Source organism: Aulonocara stuartgranti, assembly GCF_965226115.1.
Source record: "Aulonocara stuartgranti genome assembly, chromosome: 7".
Taxonomy (NCBI): Eukaryota; Metazoa; Chordata; class Actinopteri; order Cichliformes; family Cichlidae; genus Aulonocara; species Aulonocara stuartgranti.
The window spans coordinates 63,610,335-63,629,712 of record NC_138945.1 but is presented as its reverse complement, the minus strand read 5'-3'; the positions used below and the strand labels follow the sequence as shown (position 1 = coordinate 63,629,712).

Genomic DNA, 19,378 nt, shown 5'->3' with positions numbered 1-19,378 from the left:
TGACATTAAATATTTATAACAAAAGACAGTGATGGATGTCTAAATGTCCTTCTCAACAAAATCTGAAAATGAGAAAAGGGATAAAAATGTTAAATGCAGAATAGTAATGACAAATATGAAAACCTCTAAAATGCTTGGATGGATACAGATCATAGATATCGCTCTGTATTTATGTTCAGATGCCGCTTCTATTTGTTCAGTCCTTTAAAATAATCCAGTTAAATGAATTCCCTTTCTCCAGCAGTGACACTGTTCATTTTCCTCAAATAAACCATTACAGGGACACATTCTCAATGAAGTAATCTTCATTACCACAAAATCCACTGCACCCCACTTCAAATAAAAACCTCTGACTTTTGTGAATTCATAAGTAAAACTCCACATTTTTTACCACAGCTTGTTGATATTCACTTAGCACATGTAGCCATCCTCCAGAGTGCAGCTGAGTAACTGACACACAGAAATAATCTGTTCTTACATCATCCTTCCACTGCTGCTTTTTTAACAGCAGCAGGTACTGGAAACCATGTATAGATTGTCTCTTAAATGAGACAGCACAACCCTTCTGGATCTGAATGCATGACGCAACGCCTCCGTTTGTCTCATGCAATATGAAACAAAAAAGCTGAGTGATAAAAAAGAAAAAGCTCCTGAATCTTATGAGGACAGGAAAACATTCAGATTTCTATTTCTTTCATTATTTATTACGCTGATTCATCTAAACTGGAAATGAAAAACATCGCCGTGATTATCTTTTTGTCAAACAACCTTTCCAAAAAACAAAATAAATAGCAGGCTTACTCTTAGCAGCTTCAGCTGATTGGTGTGATATTTCAGTTTCCACTTCTCTCAACTTCAACATATAAACATTAAGGCTGGTTTGATATAAGAACAATGAGTCATCTCTTCTCTTATCTTGAGTCGCTTCAATGATGTTTCAGTATCAAGTGAAAAAAAAAATCCAGCTTAACTTCAAGAGCACAGTGAGGCATAGAGATGGTGCAGAGATAGCAGTCGCACATTAGTGTTAACTATAATACAGAAAAGGGCCATTAGATTAATAAATAATGTAGGGTACAGGGACCATACAAATGCACTCTTTGTCAAAATGCAAGCTATCAAATTCCAAGACTTGGTGAAGCTTAAAACAGCGCAGATAATGTATAAAGTAAGAAATAAACTGCTTCCCAAAGAAATCTTTAAATTGTTCATAGAAAGAGAAGGTGGGTATAACTTAAGAGGGAGATGGAATTTAAAAATACAAAGTGCTAGAACAACTTTAAGAACTATGTCTATCTCAATTGCAGGAGTTAAATTATGGAACAGTCTAACAGAAGAAATAAAAGACAGTCAAAACATAAAACAGTTTAAAGTAAAATATAAAAACCTAATTTTAAATAAGTATAAGAATGAAGAAAACGGGGTTAACCCAGGACGGTAATGTTGCTGGAAATGGTGTTGCGGTTCTTTTTTGGTTTTTTTTGTTTTGTTTTGTTTTGTTGTTTTTCCATAACTTGTGTATCTGCAAATATACACATTCTGTATTTTTCATATGAAAGAAACTATACTGTGGTGGGGCTTGCTAATTTCTTGTTTTGATTTATGTATGTTATGTTTTGTTTTACTTCATATGTTTCATATGTTTCATATGTTGTTTGTTTAATTTAAGACAAAAAAAAATTAAATGAATGAGAGGTAAAACTTGAGGGGGTAGGGACAAATAAGTAAATACTTCAGCCTACTCCTTTTCAAACAAATAATGGAATGATATTTTGTAATGATTGTGAAGGCACATGTTTGAAATGTTTGAAATAAAAATGAACTGAACTGAACTTATAGCTCGGCTTCAAGGAGACACTTTCAATTTCAAGTTGCAATCAGCTTACATACAAAGCTACTCACACACTGTTCAACCTTTGACCCTCATCAACACCAGCTGGCTTATTTGCCCATGTTAACTTGCAGGAAACAAAAAGGGTGAAGACGATATTTTACAAATTAACAGATCAGATCGAGCTGCAGTCAATAAATACATGCCTTGGAAAATTTCCTTATACATTTTAGAGCCGATAAGAAGATAAAGCCTATCTGATTAAAATATTTATAACATAACCATCGTCAATAATCAACTTATTATAAACCTGATGCAGCATTTATGCCATCTGCTAATTAACTATGCTTCGAATATAACTTATAAGACTAAAATATGTTCAGGTCACTTTCAAAATGTAAATATTACATCTCACTCGTTTTATCTGACCAATTCTTCACAATGAAGGCACAATGTGCACACTGACAACAGTATACTCTTTAGCAAAGGGATCAAAATGGGATTTGGCAGGTAAGGGAACCTTAAGTTCTGGTGTAGCACTGCAGTGGGGGAAGTGATTCACCTCAAAAGGACTGATCTGATTTGTTGAGTTAAATAGAGTTAGCCATATATTATATAAGCAGATGTTACACGAGCTATCATGGCTGCTGTCCAAATGCTAGATAAAGGTGGGAATTGGCAAGTAATCCTTAAGAGCACCATCAGCTTAAATTTAAATTAATGACTGCTACCCCTGACCTAACAGTGGGCATGGCACCAGTCCAACATGGGCCATTATGTCCTAATGGTGTTTCTTGCCAGGTCTGCAGCTCTTTTTGAAATTCTTCATTCCATATTTAGACTACACCCAATATTAACAAAGAATAACATAGCGTGAACGGCAAAACAGGAGGACAGAAGTAAATAGAAACAGAAGTTTTCAAAAATGTGAAATCATTTCACGCAAAACAGACAAAGTTGAATGCAGACTGTGCAAAGCAGCGCTTTCCTTCCATGAAAGCACTACTGCGGTGCACACGCATTTAAAACACCGACACTGTGGAGCTGTGATGTCAACTCTGGGTGGGTCAGCTTTAGAGAATTAGTTGGTGTGTCGCACTGATACCTTGTTTATGTTAGCTTACCTGGCAGAAACTTCTCATGGTTGATGCTTGCTGAGTGAACACAATTTCAGTTTTGTTAGCTAATGAGTGAAATGTGATAGTAAACCATTAAACTGGAGTAGCTACACAGCTACACTTTTCTTCTCACATTAATATTAGCGTTTATTCTGAATAGTAAACCCTTTTCAACAACAGGGTGATATTCACAGGTGGGCAGACTTGCACAGGTGAGGTACTGGAGCCTAGAACAGGAGGTTCGCCCACAGGAAGAGGAGATAAGAATTATTGAAATAATCATTAACTAATCAACTAATTAGAAAAACCTGGCAAACTGGTCGACTACCATTCATTCGTTTCACGTAATCATGCACGGACTTGTAAAAACGATCGGCGAAAGGCTCAGCCTATCATCGACAGTCGATATATTCGTCCAATCGCCCAACCTTACCATTCACATAGATACAGAAATTTGTAGCAGACAGTGTGTCTACATATTACCTATGCTACAGTAATTATGAGACTACCACAATACATGGATACAAAGTATCCAATTGAATCTCTACATATTAATCTGTCCAGTACCGTCACACAACTTTTGAAACAAAAAATTATCGTTTTGTCATTTCACAAAATTAAAGAAGATAGTTTCAGTGACACGTTATGAACAATGTCTGCTTTAGTTAACTCTGAAAAGAATGAGGACATCACATTTTATTAAATGTCAATTCCTGAGCAGTTCTTGACTTTCAGTTCTTACCTAATCTCTCACAATCCTAGTATATTTCTTACACATTTCTCAGAGCTGTTTCTTTCTTCTGCCACTGAACTACAGCAACTGCATCAACACATCGACTGCAAGACACACTGAGTGTCGAACTGCACAGAAACAGCTTGTGCGCGTGCGTTTGGTAATGTCTGTTGAGCTGTTTGAAACGTTCCATTTGAAATTACTTTCTACTTTGAAAAAAGTAACTTTAGCTGATCCTGAAGTGCTGTGACTGCAGCTTTTTTGGCATCTGCAGCATGACAGGAATGAGACAGAAAAAAGAATGTGCATAGTGTGCATCAGGGACTGTGGGGCGGTATTACTTTCTGCATTGTTATCTTCATCGTGGCACCAGCTGCAGGGAACGCCAGCCTGCAGCACATGAAAATGAACTTGCTTGAAGTAATTATGTATTGTAATTGAAGGTGATGGAAGGCCATTCAAGCTTGTTCCAGTACACTAACCTCTGCTTCAGAAGCTTATTTTTCATCAGACTTTTTAAATATAGTGCCAAATCACAACAACGGTCATCTCGGAGGTTTTATACTGTTCAGTAAATGTCTTTCAATATGACAGAAAAGAACGCAAACAATTCCCTATGAGGATTTGGCGACACTGGGGAGACAATTAAATACGAACCTGTTACAGAGCTGTGAGTATTCACAGACCAAACACCGCACAAAGAAGCGTGATTAGGGCAACACATTGTTGACAACCCAGAAATGTCCATTCAGAGCCCCACAGAACAAGTGTAGGCGAGAACCATATAAAATGACTTCAAAGAGCTGACGGAGATACACTGGGTTAATTGGAAAGCTGCTTTGGGAGCACAAGAGGACAGGAAAAGGACTGTCTCTCATATATGTGTATGTGTGTCTGCGTGGGTGTGTTTGAGGAGTGACCAATAAGAGTGAAAAAAAAAGAAGAAGAAACAGTTGATGGACAGCTCGTCTTTTCCCACGAGTGTAACACTGCCAGTAGCAAACCTTTTGCAGTACTTCTTGCAACAAGCTTGTGATGAATCCATCTTTTGGCAAGCCTCTTATCCCAATGCCCCTGTCATTCTGTCAATTCAGTAATAAGCCTCAATACTTGTTCGCCACTGAGGTAATGAACAAAAACCCACCTCATTACCGCAGAAAGTGTAGCTATACAGGTCATTACAGATGGCACTACAAGAGAAACGAAATAATAACAATTCACTATGCAATAATAATTCACTATGGTACTCTGGGGTTTCTGCAACACTCCCAAGGTGACCTGGGCAGTTTTATTGGAAGCAACTGTGTCGAGCATTTATCCCTTATGCTTTTAACCATTATTTTGTGGACTGCTCAGGGCATTGTGCACAATCCCCTGTGTATGTGTGTGTAACTGTGGTCACACAGTGAGTGTGCGAGGGAGAACAGGAGGAGATAAGGCAGGGATGAACCTGGAAGTGTAGACCAATTACTCTGAGTAAATATTGACTACACCATCCTTTCCTCTGCACACCCACCGTCTGCATCCCATCTTTTCTCACCCTTCAGCAACCCTGTGTCTACTAAGGCCCCATTTAAACTGTTAAATCATAGAGCGTAGAGACATCAGCTGGATACTCCCCCCCCCCCTTTTTTAATTTTTTTTTTTTTTAATTAGCATGTACATTTTTAGTTTGTGCTACTTTCACAAAGTTTCAGTGGCTCAATCTGGGTGAAATCTTCCTCTCTCTATTTGTTCAGCTCAGCTTCTGTTGCAGTTATATTGATTGCACCTCTCTTACCTCAATTATAATTTGACATGAAAATGAACTCCCAGCATAAACACAAGCTTAATTTCCCAGCGGTTCTGAATAATACTCAAGTTATTTCTCAAGTAAGCTTCCACATTGTTTCATGTTAAGTAAGTGATATGCAATATGATGGATGATTTTTTGCAAGATTATATACAAAAGGTGTAATTACTAGACGCTGGCCGATACAGGATTTTTAACTCCGATACCGAGGATTTTGTGATATTAAAGAACCGATATAGTGGATGATAAAGAGATTGCTCTAACATTTATGAATAGCTATTTATGAGCCCTTAAGGTAATATAAAAATGCAGCTTAAAATGAATCTTGTTTTATTGTTGCAGCAAGTCATGGATTACTCTTTTACACCCTGTCTGACTTGGCTCAGATCAGCTGGTTGTTGTGTTTGTGGTGTTGCCAACAGGGAAGTTTCAAAGTGCCTTTTGGAGGACAAACTATGTAATGTCAACACTCATTACATGGTTGAAGGCTCTTTCCCCCATTTCTTCTATACTTTTTAAAATGTTCATTTATTGGCTATTATAAAATTACATCAGCTTATTGTTCCGTGCATTATAGAAACTAAAATCTAAAAAAATGGTAGGTCTTGTTATTAAGAGAATAATTTCTCTGAATTAAGCTGAATTTAAGTGAGCAAGGAGAAACCCGAGCAATTTAAAACTCAATCGTAAAACTGTTAACAGTTTAAAAATATCCAGGTCGTTCACAGTTTGCAGTAAACCACAAAGAAATTTGTGTTTCCACAAAGACGAGAAGATGTTGAACATGGATCCAAATGATGTAGCTTTCATCAGTTGGATTTATAAATCTGGGTTTGGAAAGTTGGGAAATGCTATTAATGTTGACTCTAGGATCTTTAGCGAATAAAAGAAACTCATTTTAAAAAATAACTACCTTTGTTTTTTTTTTTAACCCAAACAGACATTTCTGGGTTGTGTCTGACCTTGAGAAATGCCACAAGTGAGAAAATAAATCAAAGTGATCCCACATGCAAAGAAGATTAAGAATTGCAAATATTGGAATCAAATTGGAAAGATCTGGGAAATATGTAACCACAAAATTTCTTAATAGGTTAGGACTTTAATATTTAGGACCACTGTTACCCATTTAAAGAAAAAAAATCATATGAGTGCACATGGAAAGCTTCCAACTTTCATTCCAAGATGTTCCATGGGTATACTTCATGCATAATGATTCTGGAAATGGCAGTCATGAGACTTTTCAGAGAACTGCTTAGGGTGCCTTAGTTCTCTGAATATGCAAAGACAGGTCCAACCACCCACATCTGCCTCTGTCTTCCAGGCCTTATGAATATTTTCCAACCAAATGTCAGTATGCTGCCTCGACAATGAACAGCTAATTTGGTAATAAAAAATATATATTACTCTTGACAGTAGCTATTGAAAACGTATTAAACCTTAAAGCATACAGATGACCTCCCTTCACCTATAAGACTCTTCTGGGTGTGTGTATAGACTCTGGGTTGTACAACAGAGATATGTTACTGCAATACTCCACAAGGGTAGACAGGAAAGTACTGTGTAAAGCAGAGTAACACACAACAAGATGCAATAAGGATTAAACCAACACTATATAGGAGCATGTAGCACATACGTTTTTCTAAAAATTCTGTTTCAAAAAAGATGAAAGGAAAGAAATGAAAGGGGGAGATCAAGATATGACTGGATGTGAGTCATATGGAGCAATTATGAAAGGAAAGAGTACAGGGGTAATAAAAAAAAAAAGAAGCAGGGAGGTAACCAGTAACATCATTTTCTGTCCTTGGGTTCCCAGTAATATCCACCCTAAGCAAATTCTGTTCTCTGTGCTCTGCACATAAAAGGTCAGTGATATAAATCTGTAGCTGAGGTGACTATTGGCTTGGCTGTTACTTCTCTAACCCCCATCTTCCCCAGCAGCCTTAGATATCTGCCCTGCATTGATTAGCCCTGAATAAAAGGTTGAGCCTCAGATTGAAACAGCACCCCAGAATTGATTGGCCCGACTTTGTAAGCTTGAGTAGCAGTAAGAAATAGTACTATGGGAGAAACATCACAATAAAATGGTTATGGAGGAGAGTTTTTGAGCTTTCCGGACAAAAAAAAAATGTCCTCAGAAATAAATCCGCATCAACCACCCCTGAACATAATCTTTTTGTCCACACTACCAACACCATGCTGCTAAAACTATCTCCAGCGAATTATGTGAAATTGTGTCTGAAGCTGTAAAGGAGCATGCCAAGTTACATTACAGACAGATAATGTCAATACAAACATGGGCAGCAAGGGCTGCTTCTGCTGGATGATAAGGGAGGAGTGAATCAATATAGCCCAGCTCGGAATGAAAACTAGCCTTTCAGGTTCAAGAAAAGAAACTTATTTTTCAATTACACACCGCTCTAAATGGGCTAACTACAAGTAGGGGGCTCTCAGACGCAGCAGGGGGTGATTTGGCTGTCTCTTTCATTGTGTGTGTGTCTGTATGTGGCAAAGGGAGACAGATCTTCCCAGAGAAAAGAAGAGATTCTCCATCCTGTTACTTTGGCTCACTGAAGCATCCAGTATAAATAAGTGCAAGTGTAAAGAACCTGGTCTGCATCAATTAAAGGCACCCTATGGACAGACAGACACACACACAGGAAGGGTAGCATAAGCACAGAGCAGCAGAGCAAGCAAAGCAATAATGGTGAGAGATGGAGAAAAGAGCAACCATGCATGAAAATAGGCAGCAAGCCGGAATAATATGAAACCAGCTACAATGTAGCCACAGTATCTTTAAGCTGCTGCTTTGCCTTTTTTGGTTTTGCCTCTAAGGATGAATCTACTGTGTGAATCCATTTGTTCCCGGGACGAGTCGCTGACTTCATAACCTGCTGTGTAGTTACTTTATTTGCAGTGTCAGTTGGCAACAAGGGCTAAATGAGCTATTGATAATATCACCGAATGGCAAACTGAGCAAGGACCGCGTCTGATTTAAAGTTAATGTCATTTTAATGTGAAAAGAACACATGGTGAGAAAAAGTCACAAAATGTTCACATTAAGTCATCCACGCTGTGCGCACTCAGTTACTCAGTAACTAAGGGTGATTACCTGAAGAACACAAAAGCAGACTTCAAATGCAATCAGACTTTTAAAAAGTGCTAAAATCAAAAGTTACCAAGCAGAACTCCTACAAGGCAAATAAAACCTGCCTAGCGCTGATGTACTTAAAATAACCAAGAGCCTTTCAATCTATAGATTAGTTACCCTTGAATTTAATGAAATGTATTTTTCTTGTGCTTTTAATACCTTTTTCTGTCTATAGATGATATGTACACCCACTTCACTAAGCCTTTTGATACATCGTTTAATAGAACTTATTGTGCACAGAAATATTGGGGTTATCTGACAATTAATTCCTCATTAAACACACTGCACACTCAAAGTGACAGGTGCTCAGACACTTAACTTTGAGTTCCAAAGTAATTGCAGTAAAATCATTGAGCCAATGTAATAACTCTGTTCCTGACACAGCTGCTAAAGTAAAGAAATTCATGAAAATAAATACCATAAACCACATATAATATTTAGGACAAAAAAGTTTTAAAGAAGCTGTAAGCATGTACTACCTTTTCAATAAACCAAATGCATTTGAACATACTATCAAATTACACTCATCATTAGCAGTTTATCCTGTTTATGCTGATTCTATGGTGTAGCTTGTTTACTTAAGAGGCAGCGCATCTCTTTTGTTATAGCTTTTAATGTGTAGCACACTCAAGAAAAACAACTTTCTCACAGGGGAAAACTAGTCTAACAGCTTCAGAGAAACAAAAAAGGAATGTAAGAGGTCAGGACAATTATTTCTAGCTCCAGATTCTTGTGATACACATCACTGATGCACACATACATTCCTCTGTACACACATCTTAAACGGGCATCACCGGATCAAAGAACTAAATATAACTTTGTCCTTAAGTGCGCATAAAAATGGTGCAGGAGAAAGGGGTTGCTGTTTTGCTTGGCAGACTTGCATTTTCATCATGACTTACAACATATTTTTTTTATAATACTGACTCACTAAGTTCCTAAATCAGTTTTACAGCATAGAAATTCTGCAGCTGTGTGGCCAGGCGTCCAACGTGTCACCTGGTAGGAAGATTCTGCAAAAGATGCACGAGGAAGCTCAAGTTTGCCAGGAGAGCAATGCTTAGCTAAAAAGAAATGCTAGCTTTTATCCCTGCCATCCTGTTCACCAGTGGTCATTAGCCAAGTGGTTAAGCTTATGTTGAGTTTTCTGTTTTATACATGAAGTTAAACTCAGGGCAGCCAGACTAGAAACTATACTGGCCATTACCCTCTTTACAACGTTGTCTTATGTAAGAGCAGTCAATTCCAACAGTGCTCAGGTGCTCGAGTACCTTCGGAGAATGCTGAGCGCACAAGTTTGCCAGCACAGCTCAAGGTTAAATTTATTCGTCATGGGGTGGTGGTAGATTGGATCAATTTAAGGAACTACGCGTGACTGGTTATTTCGCTGTCTGTCCTGTCCTCCAATCAGACTGGCACTCCAGGCAGATTGGTGAGCCTATGCTTCTGCCGCGACACTCACTGCATGTACATTAGCCTTTAAAAGGGGACTTAATGCTAACAAAACAGACCAATTTAAAAACCCAAAGTAAAGTGATGCTTCTATATCTACCAGTTCCACCGGTGCCTCCAGCAGTGTCCAGTCAGTTAACACTAAAGACACAGACAACAGAAGTGAGGATGAATGCAGAAAAGGAAGGATTATCAGGCTGGTTACAAAATGGAATTTCTTTGCATAGCCTACAGCTCTGAGGTTTTGTGAGGTCTCTGCTACAAGTAACAATCAAGAGTCTCTGAAAGCTTTTGTTAAAGATGGATTTTCAAGCTGGGCTAAAGCACTTGAAACACTCAGATTACACGAAAAGTCCAATCTGCAGCACACTGCTAGAATTGTTGCCGCTACTAATGCAGGTGTTAATGTTGCTGCTTCTTTGTCTGCTGGTAAACAAAACCAGATGGCTGATGCTAGAATCGCTTTGTTGGGTATTCAATCCTCTCTGCTTTCTTTTACTTCAAGGATTGGCAAGTCAAGGAAAAACAGATGCAGAGTACAAGATGACGCTATGACAGCAAGCCAAATGTGTAAAGAGGTTAAAACTCCAGCAACACTTAAAGTATGACAAAACCCTATTACTGCTTGACCAACATGTTTTGCCCTGTACATTACACAGAGAACTTTTATAGGAAAACATAGACTTTCAGTCATTTTTATTGACACAGCTGGGGAAGCAGAAACTCTGGTACCTGCAGCTTTACTACAAAGTCCAAAGGTTAGAGACATGACTAATGCTATAGCCAGATAAGTTTTAAGGAAATTGTGGATTTACTCTGTTAAGCAAAGTGAAATTTCGAACAAAACAGTCACTGCATGCAAACTGGTTTAGTAATTATTGAAAATTCTATGAAAACTCTTAAAATTAAGAAAAAAATTAATTGAAAAGGACACATGTGGTCAGATTCCTAATGTAACAATGCTACATTGAACACTAATGTGCACTATGTTATCTTTTAAAGGTTTGGTTGTCTATTCTTTCTATAAGTAAAGGGTTATAATTTTAAAAAAGACCCGTGCATGTGGAGGTAGCCTGTGTAACACAGATCCTAATTATATTAAAAGTGACAAAATGAGAATGAGACAGAGCTTTGAGGCATTCTCAGTTATCATTTCTAATCAAATCTAAAATTTGAGGGTTTTTATTGGAGGGTAAGAGACATAATGACTTCTCATCTGATCATCATCACTTTGTTTGTGTATTGGAGAAGTTAGTCTGAACTGCTTAACATTCTTATTCATAAGGTTTAACTTAATATACCAGTGGATATCTATATCCTTGTGACTGAAAGACAGTGCTTTAAATAAGAATAATATTAGGGCAGTCCTCAAGTGTTTGTTTCATCTTATTGCATACACTGCGATATTGATTCTCAATATTACATGTACTTTCATCAGCTTTAATCCAAAACTTTGTAAAAATTTGTTAAACTTTTATCAGATACCGACTTCTAAGTCTATGTACAACAAGAAATACTTAAGCATAACTATTCAAGAATACAATATTGGTGTGCTGATGCAACAGGAGGGTAACAATGCTAATTAACAAATATGTCAGCATTTATTACTTTGTGGTGCAGTTTGGAATTGATTTCTTCCACATTCACATGCACACATATGGTCTTAATTAAAACTTCCAATGCATTGTTTTGTCTTCTTCTCAAAGTTTTTCCATATCACTTTGTCCAAACTATAAAGTGCAACAGTACAGGTGATGAATAGATAACTGGCCTTTGTGTGTAGTGCCAAAGACTTTCTAGGAGGAACTGATGACACAGTGTTATTTACCCGTTCTGTAGGTTCCTCTTCTGTGTTTGACGCACAGCACAGAGAACACAGAGTAATGGGAATGTCATTTAAATTCATGTGATCTACTCATTTTATCTCTATCGAGGATGCCGCGCAGACACACAGCCAGAGAGATATATACATAGAACGAAGGAGGAATACTGAGCAAGAAAGTTAAACAAAAGCAGCAGGTTGCTGCTGAAGAGAGAAAAACAATGTTTAAGAATCCTCCCCCGTCACTTGTGTCTGATTTCCACATTTCACATGACATTTAAAATATTCACCAAGCAGCAGTGTCATTTCTGAGCCGCACGCACACCCATTTATCCGCATAACTAAAGACGTGAAATTTAACTACACATATTTCAACATCCTGAGGAAAGAGACTTTAATAAAAACAGGACTTTCTTATCCCACGCATCCTGCTGAAAGCAATGCTAAACAATCATAAAACAAAAACACACGCTTAGAAAAAGCTGCTAAACTTATTCTTACTCTGACATAAATTGTGTGGTTTGAGTGGCTGTGTTCTGATCGAAGTGTAATGAGACCAGCAACGTTTCACTGGTGGGTGTGACACGGCTCACCGCCGCACCTAGAGGCATCTCTACATTTGCATATTCATGGAGCTTGGAATTTTTGATGAGAAACAAGTAGTAGTAGACGTACTTCTAATTCTTTCCGTTAAATTATCGAGCATGTTTTTGTCGGGGAGAAAAACATATCGCACATAAAGCCTCTTCACTGCAGAGTATCTTGCATATATGATGCCGAGGGGCTCCTTTTTTCATCTTTAGTCTAAAAATAAGATTAAAAACAAACAAACCATCAAACAAACAAAAAAAGGCTTAACACTAGGTAACCAAGCTTGAATTTGGGTGTTAAAGGACATCTCAAAAAAATTTGCACCGTCAAACCCAATCAAGAAACTCCTGAGCAACAACTCTCACAAGGGGAGAGTGATTAATTCTCGGCTGGATTTTCCACAGCACCGGTCAGCTCTCTGTGGGTGGGCAATCAGCAAATCCCCCTGTGTGCATCTGAAGAGAAGCAAACAATAGACCACAAGCTTGTCCTCTTACTCTAGGATGAGGGAAGATTAGTCACCAGTTGTTTGGAGGACTTAACATTTGCTTTTTAATGAAATAAGGATGCCAGAATTCAAGGAAACTCACAAAACAAAGGAGTATTGCTTAATACCAACCTTTAGATGTGCAAACCAACTCCTCGTTATTGATACAAGACAATAATTTAAATAATCATTGATTCAAAATTCAAAAGAGGCAATAAAAACTGAATATGTGACTTGTTGTATAAACTAATTACAACCAATCTGGTAAATAAGTGCTGCAGATTTATAGCCCGTCAGACCAGCAGGAAAACTGAAAAGCCAAATTGCATTTCTAAAGTAATGCTTTTCTATATACAAGAGTAATATGGCAATGCTACAAATCAATCATTCTCTCAAAGTGCACATATTATTTTTGCTTTTCTTCAATGAATCTATGGGCTTGTGTCATTCAATATGCCCGCATAAATGTACGTTTTCTGTAGCTTATGACATTATCACAGACATTGAGGGATAGCTGTAATTTCAGTACGCATTACTCAGAAAACCAACAGCCTCCGTTTCCTGCAGACCTCCTTGAAACTAATCCAAACACACATGCTCCACACAGAATTAAGCAGTCTTTACCCACATGGGTTTTGCCCCAAAAGATGTTGGGGCTGTTTGGGATTTGCAATGCCTCGCCAGCCTTCTGTTTGGTGCATAAAAATGTAAACAAGTATTAAAGTGAAATATGAACTTTTTGTGACCCTGCCTGTCTTCTTGCTTTGGCTGCCATTTTACTCTGTCTACAGCTTAGGCTTTACATCCCTGGCAAGACGCTGACTTCTTGGCCCGCCAGTAGTAAGTGTGCTCTAGCTTTTTCAAGCTTGAGAGGAAACAAACTCAATAACAATATAAATAAAGATATACAATGTCTGTTAGCAACAATTTTATTTCTGGTTTCAGTATAAAATCAAGGACTTTTCCACCAGGACATGACCACCCAGTGACTAGCAGGCATCTAGAAAGGAGGGGCTTTGACAAACCCTCTTAAAAGCCTGAGCCTTGTTAAAGGGGCTGAATTATTGATAGTGCATCTGTGGGCTGAAATAGCACCGGAGTGAGTGGAGTGAGGCAGACACACAAGGAGAGAATAGACGTGGAAAATTAGCAGCTTAAAGAGGCAAACTAAGGCCAGACAGAAACTGTGATTAGTTTACATGCATGTACATATTTTATGCTTACAGTAGAACTCATTGTGTGACTTTTGACGACATCTACACTACCAGTTAAATATTTGGACACGTCTTCTGATTTCATGTTTTTTCCCCCTCTTTTTTAGGTTCACCTGTAGGCTGAAGTTCAAACTGAGCATCAAAATGGGGAAGAATGGTCATTTAAATCAGACCGTAGCGTGACTGTTGGTGCCAGATTGCTAGTCTGAGTATTTCAGAACCTGCTGATCTACGGGGGATTTTCTCACTCAGGAATCTCTAGACTTCACCGTGAACAATCTGAAAAACAAAAGAAATATTCAGCTCTCTGAGTGAAAATGCCTTGTTGATGCCAGAAGTGTGAGGACAACGGGTAGATAGCAGATTATCTCAAATAACCAGACATTACAATCAAGGTACAAGATATGCAGAAGAGCACGTCTGAACACACAACATGTCAAAACCTTGAAGTGTAATTACAATTCACACGGGTTCATTAAAATTGGACAAAAAGTTGTCGGGTCATTCAGATATTCAGAACATTCAGAAGCGTAGATATAGCCTGCTTTGGTATCAACAATTCAGACTGGAGTTGGTGGCACCGTAATGGTGTAGGGAATATTTTCTTGGCACACTTAGTCCCAGTTGAGCATCGTATAAATGCCACAGGCTATCTAAGTCTTGTTGCTGACAGTGTGCCCATCTTCTGATGACTACTTCCAGCAGGATAATGTGCCATGTCACCAAGCTCAGATCATCTCAGACTGCTTTTTGAACATGACAATGAGTTCACTGTGCTCAAATGGGGCCCACAGTCATCAGATCTCAATTCAGTAGAGCACCTTTGGGATGGAGGATTTGCACCATGCATCATTCAACACATTTACAGCAAATATGTGATGCAATTATGTCAATATGGGCCAAAAGTGCTTATTTGTTTTTCATGCTTTTTAAGCCTGTAAAGTCTGAACCATAAAATAATTGCTAGCAAACTATTTGTTTGGAAACTGCAAGTGCTTATTTAACTCTAACAAATTAAAAAAAATAAAATATCATTTTGAATTTGAGTTATAATTTGTATAATTTTTACTACATCTGGCATTTTTGTGCAACTTATTTTGTCTTTTTTTCTTTGAACACTTTACCCCACAATAATAGGTACATGAAAAAGTGATTGACATTGATCCATAAAAATGAAAACACAAACCCAGTTTAATTTGGAAATTGCTGTCAATTCCCCTTCAGTCATCTATTAATATATCTCTAGAATGATTTCAACACAGGTGCTATTAAGAAGTCCTATTAAGATTTTTAGACTAAAAAGTCAATAACCCGACTGGCAAAGTCTCTACATAGGAAACAATAAAGGGAACCGCTGACCAAACGGCTTTCAAACTTGCATCCACATACAGCAGCTATGACAAGATGTTTACAACAGTGTTTCATTAGTTCTGCATGATAGTTTTATACTATTAAAGCAACAAATCCAATGTCAAACAGGCCTTTTTATATTGCACTTGAATCACTGCAATGGTGACAGGCAAAATTACCCTGGCTTGGCTAAATAAAACTCCGTTAATCACACAATGGTCCCCCATCAATCTAGGATCAAAGATCTCAATGAGCCTATAATCCCAAAGCTTTGATATATTTTCGCTGTTTATGAGTCCATCTGTAGTTACATTAAAAAGGAGATCAGAACATCAGTGCATACCTATGCAAGCTCAATACTGAGCACATAAAACCCAAAAGCTGTAATGTTAGAGGTTACTTGCATGCTGGCAGTATAAGGCACTTTTAGAAAAGTTGTTTTGTTGCAGTTTTCTTTGAACTGCTTGGCTTGGCCTTCATAGAAGCAATTGTCCATCTAATCCTCTAAGAGATGACAGTGGCAATTTCAACAGTATCCCAGCCTATTAACATCACCTTGGGATTACCTTCACAGCATTTAGGAGAGAGAGGATGGAGGGAGGGAAGAATGGGGGGCAGAATGAAAAAAAAACAACTAGATTTAGATGTTGGAATCGAGGAAGGGCTGCTTGTCGCTCAAATGCAGACAAAAAAAAAAAAAAAAGCAGTATTGTCTGACACACAGGAAAAAAAAAATACAAAAAAGTATCACGTATTTCCAAGTAAAGCGTGCACAACTACACACAGTGGCAGCTAGGCAAATGTCTTCCTATAGGCTTGCATTTCTTCATCAAACAAACTCACAAAATCTATTCCATTAATTCTGCTTCCCTACACTGGCCATCAGTGGCACAAAACTAAATGTCAACACTCCCCTGCGTCTCTTTCATCATGCAGTCAACTGTCGCAGAACACACTGGTAAACAGGACATATCCTTCATCCAGCGCTATGCTGCGAGACCCCTCGCTGAGCAAATTGGCATTTCAGCAGAGCCAGCCAGATAGTGAGAAATGATGCAGACAGTGCCACAGAGGGAAATCTGACAAAGCTGACCTTACGTTACACCTGTGAGGCTCTCTCTGTTCCTCAGCTTGCTTTTACTTGTAGACCCTGAGCTCTGAACATGAAAATTTATAAGAGTTTCAAATTCCAGTCAAATTCAAATTATTATTATGTATAAATAATTTGTTTGCAAAACCTGAGGGAAAAAAGGAGCAGTTTTCTCTGCAGGTACATTTGATGACTCACATTAGCACAAATGCATGGGTTAAGGGGAAAATCACAACATCCGCTATAGATAAGGAGTATTCAGCTCCCTTTGCAGCTGTGTCTTTGGTGGGGTCAGTTTAGAACTCTATTTAAACCTACAAGCCAAAGTTGCATAATTATAACTTTACCATAAAATCACGATCTCCAAATAGTCATTTGTTGTCACAGCTATATTGATAAATATAAGAAACAGCTGCTTCGGACAAAGTTACCAACTATACATGGAAAAGCAGCCTACACTAATTAGTATGCATATATTGCTGATACCAAACAAGATGATAGCATACTAAACGTCACTGGGCGGACAAGATAAAGTCTCAGGAATGAGATGTTTGGCTAAGCAGTAACAGCACTATTTGTGAAACCCAGCTCACGCCAATAAAAGCTATTAAAAACGCAGGTAATGTGGATCTTAAAGTAAATCCAGCTCTCCTAATCATTCTTAAAGTTGCCGAGAATGATTAACAATTGAAAAAGTGCAAAGAGAATGTTCGCCTTTAAAATAAAAGTTGTGCATCACAAACTTTTGGTTGGCATTTAGAAACCAAAAGCAACTGAAAAAAGGCTTTTCATACAGCACCTTTGTGACTCTCAGACTGCGGCTGATTGTGACATTGACCAATGTCTAGGCTTGTATGGCTGGGACTTTAGCAATCACAGCGACTGCTGTCAGCCTCATGCGACCAGCAGCCAACCCATGAGGGAATACGCATTTTTCCCTCTAGCAGCCAGTGGCTGCCAGACGGCCATGAACCAGTCTCTAGGCCTGTGTCTGTCGAAGCCTAAGGATGCAGACACAAAACATTTGTCTGATGAATGTCATCAGTCATTGGCGCTGATGACATTGTACTCTGATACTCAAATATGAATACCAGAGGATGGCTAAAGCTAAGAATGTTTGCTCACATTATTATAATGTCATTCTAACCTACCAAAATTTATGATTTAAAAAAAAGAAAGAAAAAAAAAAGATGGATCTAACATTAGAATTCTAGAAGATTTAAACACTTTCCCATTTGTTTTCTGCAATCATTTTTGTGTGTATGTGTATAATCCATTAAGAAACAAATGTCAGATTTTCCTGTAAGCAGACTTTAAGCTTGCTGGATGCCAAATGAACCAGAATATAAGAATTGGAGATTCAAATGTCTTAGGTGTAAGGGCTGAGAGTATATCCAATTTCACAAAAACAATGCTTAAGCGATGGAAATTGAACTATTAATTCTTCTTAGCACACACAAGCTCATTATACACCATGGAGAAGATGTATTGTAGCAGAGGGTGAGATGAGAGAAGTGAGAAGAAAAAGTGCCTGGGGAGAAAGAGATATAAAATGATGGAAGCAAGGAGCACAACAAAAAAGCAGACTGCCTTTGTCTGTCTTCTAGTCTATGTATTAGCAAGTAATGAGCTCCTAATTGTGTAGCCAGGCCATGGAGTCACTTCAGGGCTTGAAAATGAGTGTGAATTGACTATATCTGCCAAATGTAACGGGCCAAAGAGAGTGACAGAGAAACACAAAGGCGAGAGGGAGAAAAAATAAAGGTACGTGGGATAGACGTTAGACTCAAGTGAAGGGTCAAAGAGGGGAAACCATCAGGGCAGTACAATGAAAACACTTCCCCCCCCAATGCAGATATGATGAAGGAAATAGTACAGGTGACTCTTGACTGTAGTCCATTTCCAATGTCTGTCTTCTCTGTATAATGTTAAATCCACTCGGCCAAATGGTAGTATAAAGTGAAATGAGGACGACATTTTAAAAAGTAGAAGGTGTATGTGTAGTTCACAAAACGGCATCTGATGCCGTAACTAAAGGTCACTCCAATAAGACTTCAGTCAGTGTGCTACCTCCAAAAATGGCGACTCGCATACGAAATAATGTTCATAGAAAAACATGACTGGTGATAAGGAAGAAGGTCACTGCTCAATTCCAGGTGACCCTTTTCCCCTACCTGTTAATTACAGTAAAGGCCATGAGCGAACAGGTTAGGGATATCTCACTTTCTATTAACGCCACAGTATACTGGACAAAAACTGAAAAAGTGATATGATTCAGATGTCTCAGCGTGCACCTAAAGAATAATAATAAAACAACAGAGTCTAATAGAACAGCATGGTTCAGCAGCCGCCGGTTGAGTAAACTGACTCACCCCGCCAATTTATTGCTTTTCTTTTTGAAACCAAATCTTCCCTTTTCTAAGCATCTCTCCTGCTCCTCTGCGGTGAGATTGCAGACCCATTGTTCTAAAAATAAAGAACAGTAATTTGATATATCCAAGAATCCTTAAATCTAAGTAAATAATTTTATATCAGGCCAACTTCTTTTTTAGGTTAGTCATGGAAAATGAGAACCATGTGAGTCTTTTAATGTCACAGCAGTTATAGCATGAAATGCTTAAGTAAATTGGCCTCACTGAGGGGACATAGTGCGATTACTGCTGCCCATGGGAACATCGCAATGTTGATGCTGAAAAGATATGCTATGCAGCCCTGCTTTCTATTGCTCTCTGATAAGCGTTTAGCCTTCC

At 38.3% G+C, this 19,378-nt stretch overlaps 1 protein-coding gene across 4 annotated transcripts in view; it reads right to left on the bottom strand.

Annotated features, from left to right (window-relative positions):
• The window catches only part of ldlrad3 (low density lipoprotein receptor class A domain containing 3), a 91,788-nt gene that overhangs the window by 54,673 nt on the left and 17,737 nt on the right, over window positions 1-19,378 (bottom strand). The window lies entirely within an intron of this gene.